This window comes from Triticum urartu, chromosome 4 (genome assembly GCF_003073215.2).
Source record: "Triticum urartu cultivar G1812 chromosome 4, Tu2.1, whole genome shotgun sequence".
In the NCBI taxonomy this organism is placed as follows: Eukaryota; Viridiplantae; Streptophyta; class Magnoliopsida; order Poales; family Poaceae; genus Triticum; species Triticum urartu.
This window is the reverse complement of record NC_053025.1, coordinates 259,719,468-259,728,134: the sequence shown is the minus strand read 5'-3', so window position 1 is coordinate 259,728,134 and position 8,667 is coordinate 259,719,468. Positions and strand designations below refer to the sequence as shown.

The 8,667-nt window shown below is 44.2% G+C and overlaps 1 long non-coding RNA gene across 2 annotated transcripts; it reads left to right on the top strand.

Annotated features, from left to right (window-relative positions):
• The first annotated feature begins 382 nt into the window (after positions 1-382).
• Positions 383-7,271, top strand: LOC125551428. 2 transcript variants are annotated; one of them, XR_007302626.1, is made up of 5 exons: positions 383-985; positions 1,087-1,354; positions 2,123-2,214; positions 5,071-5,150; positions 6,447-6,638. It is a non-coding gene; the product is annotated as an uncharacterized LOC125551428 (long non-coding RNA). The 2 variants fall into 2 exon arrangements; XR_007302625.1 differs by lacking the exon at positions 6,447-6,638 and adding an exon at positions 6,737-7,271 and having other exon boundaries at positions 385-985.
• Positions 7,272-8,667: the final 1,396 nt, after the last annotated feature.

Sequence of the window (8,667 nt, the reverse complement as noted above, 5' to 3'; positions counted from 1 at the left end):
TGCTGCATTCATCATCACAACATTCGCATTGCATCGGCACTTCATTGTCGTCATGTTTACAAAACTTGGATCCGCTCGTAGTTGCCGCTTCTTCCTTGTCTCTGTTGTATCTTCTCTGAGCCCATCAAACCCTTTGTCTCCATGGCCTTTCGTCATACCCCTCATGTGCGTGTTCGAAGCTGTCCCGAACCCGAACTGAGCTGTCGTTACCGATGGGTCCGGATCATCCCCAAACATCCCCAAAACATCTCCATTTTATTTACTGAACTCTCCTTTATCCTATTTTCTCGTCCGTCCGATTTAGATCCAAGGGCTTCCAGCCAGCCATCCACCTTCCACCTTGATCTGTAGCCGCTAGATCAAGATCCGATGGCCACCAGAGCGCCCGACCCATCGCCACAACCTCCTCGATCCGATCTGGATCGGGAGAGGAGCTCCCAGGGCACCCAATCCAGGAGGCCTGGCCTCTCGCCAGCCGGCGCCTCAGCCGGACCAGGACCCCGTCGCCCCTGCCCTTCTCCTTCCTTCCTTCGTCTCCTCCTCTCATCTCCCTCGTTCTTCTCCTACAACAAGTGTTCCTTGCGCCATGGACAGGACGAGCCCCGCCTTGCCATGGATGCCGACCTCCTCCACCTGCACCATGACGACCTCCCACTACCCGCACCCATTCCTCAATCATGCCTGCAAATCGCCTTTTCCTAGCCTCCTCATGTCGATCTTGTCGCTCAAGCTGAACCTCCATTCCTCCTTGTCTGCCTGTTTTTGACTGCTACTGCTGTCGCTGCCTTTTGCTGCAGGGGCTCGCCGCCGCTCATGGTCTCGTCTCCGGCCGGATCCATGCGCCACCTCAAGCTCCAACCTGATGAATTAAACTCATCGTTGGGAGAACCCTCTGCCTCCTGTTCTGCGGCATCAAGCACTAGCAGCTCGATCGCTCGCGTTGACCGAGCCACATCCGTGGGTCAGCATCGCCGACCTGAGCCCCGTAGGTCGCCGGGTGCCCTTGCTTCTCCCTTTTCTTTTCTCCTCTACTTCCCTGGCTCTCTCTCACGTTGTCCATCTCTCTATGTGTCCCTTTCTTCACAGCACGTCGCCATGGCCGGCCCTGCCAAGCTCCAGCCCGCCAGCCACCATCTCCTGTCAGATCCGCCTGGTCCCGGCCATCTTCGTCGACCACCGGCCAACCCTGCTTGCCTTGCACGTCGCTGCCATCGCCTTCGTGCCGCAGCCCAAGAGCTGCTCCGCGCCGCGCTGCCTCCTTCTGTTGGGAGCAGACAAAGGAAGCCGCCCCTGCCCGTTGACTTCCACGCCCGCGTGGGCCTCTCCTGCTGCACTGACTGGGCCTTGGCCCATGGTGAGCGCCCCAGCGCCCAGCAGATGCAGCCTGTTCTATTTTTTTCCTATTCTGCAAATTTCCTATTATCCAGTAAAAACAAATTTGCAGAAAAACCCTTCTAGATCATGCATTTAATAACTCTTCAATCGTGCATCGGATCGAAATAATTTATATATGTAAAATGCTTAGAATTTCGTCTATTTTCATAATATGCAACTTTAATCCATGTTTAAAATGTTTAAACTTGTTGTTTGTCTAAATTTGCATAAATGCATGTTAAAATGATTTATTTCATAACCAATTGACCGTAGCTCCGAACTAAATAAACTTTATTTGTAAATGGGGTAGAAAATGCATAGATTACCTTGCTGCACTTTACTTTGCCGTTTAACAACTCCAAAATTTTGTATAGGGCAGAACAATATGAAATTCAAAATATGCATATGGGGATTTTTCAGAATTGTTGTTTGTTATTTCCGACCTCATTTAAATTGCCTAAAATGTGTAGTTTAGTTATGCCTCACTTCTTGCCATGTTAACCAACATTTAATCTTGTAGGGTACATAAACGAGAGCGAACTAAATGACTTGAATGTGGTGTTTCGTCAATATGCAACTCGTTGCATATTGAGATCCACTTAATTGGTTGTATTGTTTGTTGCACTTTGCCATGCCATGACTTGTTAAACCGGACGTGTATCATACTTGATTGTGCATCATGCAATGTTTATGTGATGGTTGTTTACTTTGTTGTTTGCTTCTTTCCGGTTGTGCTTCTTCTCGATAGTTCCGGTTACATTGTGATTGTGACGATCCGTTCGACTACGTTGGTTCATCTTCTTCTTCATGGATCCGGTTCTCTTCCTAGAGGGATTTTAGGTAAGATGACTGTCACCTTGGATCTCACTACTATCTTTGCCATGCTAGTTGTCTCGATGCTATCGCTATGTCGCGCTACCTACCACTTGTTTATCAAGCCTCCCAAATTGCCATGACAGCCTCTAACATTTTCCACCATCCCAGAAAACTGTTGTTTGGCTATGTTACCGCTTTGCTCAGCACCTCTTATAGCGTTGCTAGTTGCAGGTGCAGTGCAGGTTGTTCCATGTTGGGACATGGATATTTTGGGATATCATAATATCTCTTATTTAATTAATGCACATATATACTTGGTAAAGGGTGGAAGGCTTGGCCTTTTTCCTGGTGTTTTGTTCCACTCTTGCCGCCCTAGTTTCCGTCATATTGGTGTTATGTTCCTTGATTTTGCGTTCCTAACACGGTTGGGGTTTGTGGGCCCTCCTTGACAGTTCGCTTTGAATAAAACTCTTCCAGCAAGGCACAACATTGGTTTTAACATTTGCCCAACATAATAATCCTGATAATTAATTAATTGGCATAGGGGGTCGCGTCCTCGAGGATTCTTTTAACATAATACAGGGGGCCATTGCGGATGGTGTTGGTCCCAAACGGGTACACTGCGGGGCCACCACAGGGCAACACGAGGATCTGGTTTTACTCATAGGATGTCCCATCTGGTCGTGGCTTGAGACAAGATACGCACGGCTACTATCAGGGTTTCGGCACGCCGAGAGGTCTTGCTGGACTTGTTTTACCATTGTCGAAATGTCTTGTGAACTAGGATTCCGAGTTTGATCGGGTTGTTCTGGGAGGAGGATTTTCCTCCGTTAATCGTGATAGCTTGTCATGGGCTAAGTTGGAACACCCCTGCAGGGTTTAAACTTTCAAGAGCCGTTCCCATGGTTATGTGGCAGATGGGAATTTTTAATATCCGGTTGTAGAGAACTTGACACGAGACTATGTGATAGCATGGCTTAATAGGGATGATTGACTACTCATATCAATAAGGAATTCCTTCTTTTCCGGAAGCCATTCGGATAGAACTCCAAAATTAAGCGTGCTCGGCTTGGAGTAGTTTTAGGATGGGTGACCAACCAGGAAATTGCTCCTGGGTGCGCACGAGTGAGGACAAAGTGTGCAGAAAAGACTAGTATTGATCCATGGGGCCAGTCTAGATCCCGCCAGGAGTAACGACCACCGGCGGGTGTATCCAGGGCGCTACAAGTTGGTATCAGAGCCGACCCTCGCGGTTACACGGATGTTTGCGGATAGGTGTGCGTTCATGTTACTCATGACATTTGTGACCCGTCGTGGCACACGGCATGGGACATGTACCGGACTGGATGCACAGACGTTTGTGCCAAGAGGGAACGTCCCTATGGCTCGATGAGGACGTCGGTTCCTCTTAGTGGGGGTGTATGTGATAGCCTGGCTTAATAGGGATGATAGACTACTCATACCAATAAGGAATTCCTTATTTTCCGGAAGCCATTCTTACATAACTCCAAAGTTAAGTGTGCTCAGCTGAGTAGTTTCAGGATGGGTGACCGACCAGGAAGTTTCTCTTGGGTGCGCACGGGTGAGGACAAAGTGTGCAGAAAGTACTAGTACTGATCTATGGGGCCAGTCTAGATCCCGCCAGGAGTAACGACCACCGGAGGGTGTGTCCGGGGCATTACATTCCAGTGCTATATATTCTCAAATACCCCCCCCCCCCCAACATCAAAAGCATCCACAAAAATAGTTTTCTGCTACCGCAAGCCTCTATTCCCATGAGGTCCCATCTTGGGGCCGTTTCTGGCACCCTGCCTGAGGGGGATTCGATCACGGAGGGCCTCTACATCAACCTTGCTACCCTTTGGATGAAGCATGAGTAGTTTACCATAGACCTAAGGGTCCATAGCTAGTAGCTATATGGCTTCTTCTCTCTCTTTGATCTTCAATACAATGTTCTCCTCGATGTCCTTGGAGTTCTAGCCGATGTAATATTCTTTTGCGGTGTGTTTGTTGAGATCCAATGAACTTTGGATTTATGATCAGATTATCAATGAATATTATTTGAGTCTTCTTTGAACGCTTTTATGCATGATTAAGGTATCTCTGTATTTCTCTTCGAACTATCGGTTTGTTTGGCCAACTAGGTTGTTTTTTCTTGCAATGGGAGAGGTGCTTAGTTTTGGGTTCAATCTTGTGGCGTCCTCACCGAGTGATAGAAGGGTAGCGAGGCACATATTGCATTGTTTCCATCGAGGATAAAAAGATGGGGTTTATATCATATTTCTTGAGTTTATCCCTCTACATCATCTCATCTTACTTAAAGCGTTGCTCCGTTCTTATGAACTTAATTCTCTAGATGCAGGGAAGAGTCGGTCGATGTGTGGAGTAATAGTAGTAGATGCATGATCATTTTAGTCTACTTGTCACGGACATGATGCTTATATTCATGATCATTGCCTTAGATATCATCATAACTATGTGCTTTTCTACCAATTGCTCAATAGTAATTTGTTTACCCACCGTATGTTTCTTTCAAGAGAGAAGCCAATAGTGAAACCTATGGCCCCCGGGTCTATTTTCCATCATATATTTTCAGCTCTATAAACCAAAAAACCCAAAAATACCTTGCTGCAATTTATTTATATTTATTTTAGTTTGCCCTTTTATTTATCTTTTATACCCATCTCTATTAGATTTCACTCTTGTTCATGACTGTGAAATGATTGACAACCCCTTTTTGCGTTGTGTGCAAGTGTTCGTTAGTTTGTGTAGGTGCATATATTGGGGAGTTGCTTGTGCCTCCTACTGGATTGTTACCTTGGTTCTTAACTGTGGCAAATACTTATCTCTACTTTGCTGCATCACCCTTTCCTCTTCAAGCGAAATCAACGCAAGCTCAAGAAGTAGCGTGAAGAATTTCTGGCGCCGTTGCTGGGGAGGTTCTACACCAAGACTACAAGGTACCCATCATAATCTCTCGTCTCTTGCACTTACATTATTTTCCATTTTCCTCTCGTTTTCCTCTCCCCCACTTCTAAAACATTTTTAGAAAATCACAAAAATGTTTGCCTTTTTATTCGCCCTTCTTTCGTTCATCTTTTTTGTTTGCTTTCCGTTTGCTTGTGTGCTAGATCAGTTGTTTTGATATCATTGCTAGTCCTCCTACCATTCTTAGTACCCCTGAAAGTGAGGTTTTCAATTTTAAACAAAGGGAGGGAGAATTTTTAAAAGATGCTTCGTATAGAATTTGCCATTCTCAAAATAGATCTACTCGTAAGCAATCTACTACCGTTCTCCTTCGCAGTTTTCATGTGGGTGTTACTACTTGGTATAGATATGTGCTAGATACCATTACTTGGGGTAATTTCTTGGGCAGCCATACTTTGGATGCTTATAATGCTATGATAGATTTGGTTGGCTCACTACCACTCATGGTTAATGAAACAGTTTTAACTTTGGAACATGTGATGCAAAGGCTTGATATTATTGAGAATAAAATTTCTACCGTAGAACTTTTTGAAAATCTGGATAAGAAGATCCATAATCACATTAATCTAATTGGATTGAAGGTAGGAATCACTTTAAAGAATCTAAAGGAAAAGGAACCTATAGTTAATGATAAAATAGATCAAGGTTCTAATCAAATTAATAAGTTAGAAGATATTATTACCAACTTGGTTCCGCTTTCGCCTCTGTAAAAACTACTCCAAATTTTCCTCTTACTAAATCTACTAAGTTTATTTATGTTCCTAAAAATAAGGGTGAATCATCTAGTAAAGGGAACGAAGATCTTAAGACGATAACTGTTCACCCTAGCTTTATCAATATCATTAAAGAACCAATTGTTACAAGTGAATTTCTTGATTTCCTACCTATGTGTGTGATTATCAGCAAACCCAAAGAATCTCCTACGGGTCATAAATGTGCAATTGAAGAATTGCATAACAAAGATGACAATACCTAGATCTATGTTTTATGCCTAGCTAGGGGCATTAAACAATAGCGCTTGTTGGGAGGCAACCCAATTTTATTTTTGTGTTTTTTGTTTGTGCTACTATTTTCTAATAAATACACATTATTACTTCTGTAGTAATTGTGTTTTGGTGTTTTAATTAGTGTTTGAGCCAAGTAAGACCTTTGGGATGGTCTATGGTGATAGTTGATTTGATCTTGCTGAAAAACCAAAACTTTTGTGTCCAGTAGTAGAATTGTTTAAAATCACAGAAGCGTGATAAAATTCTATTTTTTTACACAAGATGGATATACAAATTACTACATTGTCCTAATTACACAAGATGGATACACAAGATGGATATACAAATTACTACATTGTCCTAATTACACAAGATGGCATCCCCTCTTTCGTCTTCAATCCTTCGGTAAATTTACTTGGGGCTATATTTTTATTCACCACATGATATGTGTTTCGCTCGGAGCGTTTATACGTCCATTTTGCATCATGTTTTCCTACTGATATTTATATATATTTATGCATAATAATGCTTTATGGAGTAATTCTAATTCCTTTTCTCTCATAATATGCAAGGTTTACACAAAGAGGGAGAATGCCGGCAGCTGGAATTCTGGACCTGAAAAAGCTACGTCAGAGTTACCTATTCTGCAAATCTCCAAATGAGCTGAAAATTTACGGAGAATTGTTTTGGAATATATAGTAAATACTGGAGCAAATAACTTCCAGAGGGGCCCACCCTAGTGAGCACAAGACATCAGGGCGCGCCTGGGCCCCCAGGTGCGCCCTGGTGGGTTGTCCCCTCCTCGGCCCACCTCCGGTGCCCATATTCGGGTATATAGGTCATTTTTAGCTAGAAAAAAATATGAAGGGGACTTTCGGGATGGAGCGCCGTCGTCTCGAGGTGGAACTTGGACAGGAGCACTTTTTTCCTCCGGCGGAGTGATTCCGTCGAGGAAACTTCCCACCAACAACCCTTTCATCTTTGGGAGGCCAATCTTCATCAACATCTTCAACAACACCATATCCTCTAACACCCTAGTTCATCTCTTGTGTTCAATCTTTGTACCGAAACCTCAGATTGGTACATGTGGGTGGCTACTAGTGTTGATTACACCTTGTAGTTGATTACTATATGGTTTATTTGGTGGAAGATTATATGTTCAGATCCATTATGCTATTTAATACCCCTCTGATCTTGAGCATGATTATCATTTGTGAGTAGTTACTTTTGTTCTTGAGGTCACGGGAGAAGTCATATTGCAAGTAATCATGTGAACTTGATATGTCACTACTGCAGGATGCTGCTAATGCGACACTACGATCGGAGACCCTTCGAGAAACTATGTGTGATGCAATAATCGCAAACGGTGCTTATGAAAACTGTCAGAAATGATGCTAAATGTTTGCGATGAATGATACATCAAACACGGTTCAGATTATAGTTGCGTGTGCGATGAGGGGCATACGGTTGATCTATACGAACTGTTTGCGATGAGATAGAACAATAGAAACAGGCAGCCAGATCAAGGTGTGTGCGATATACGACATACAATTCACTCCGATGAACCGTTTGCGGTGAGTGAGGTGCACACAAATGATTCGACGTAATAAGATGTGTGTGATACCCGGTAAACAGGTCGGTAATAAGAATTGTGTGCGATCATTATAGACAGCCCATACGGTCTTTTTTGTGAATTGTGTGCTTGTCAGGGCACACAGTTCAACAAACCAACCTGTTGGCGATAATGTAAAAGATCTCTATTGAATACATATTACTAACCGTCTACGATGAGATTGACAGGATAAACAGAGATATATACAATCTGCTTAATTTAGTCCTTCTTCTTCTTCTTGTTCTTCTTGGATGGCCCCGCGACATCGTCTTGGCGAGGACGCTTCTTAGCGCTGACCGTTGGCTTTTCATCGCCGCTGCCATCGTCATCGTCGTTTCTGTCGTCGTACTCCTCCTCCTTTTTCGACCATTCCTCCTCCTCATCATCATCATCCTCTTCTTCATCCTCCGATGGCTCCTCGTTCGTCTGGTTGTTGTCTGACGAGTCCGGAGGCGGCGTCCCTTCCATGAACCGGATATAATCGAGGTCTGGCTCGACGCCGGACTCATGGAAGACGAGCGGGGTGATTTTGATGTTACCCTATCATTGGGCGCCAGACTGCTGGCCGAACTTCGTCCTCGCTATCGCTCGACATGGCATAATAGTGTGTGCCAGTGTGTAGCGTGGCCTGCCGAGGACGATGAAGATTGTGGACACTTAAGCGGGTTATGCAGAGAAGAGGAACTGCTAATTGAAGCGGGGATTGAAGCGGGGGTTGACGTATTATCTAACCTCTGATATATAATCAACCGCAATTATTTGCACCCAATCGCTCCAAATTCCCGGGGTTGCGCATGACTCCTATTGGCTATTTGGCTGGTTTCCTTTTTCAGAACAAATACATGGAACGAGTTTTGGGATTATGCACTGATACCGGTACAAACAGAGTAG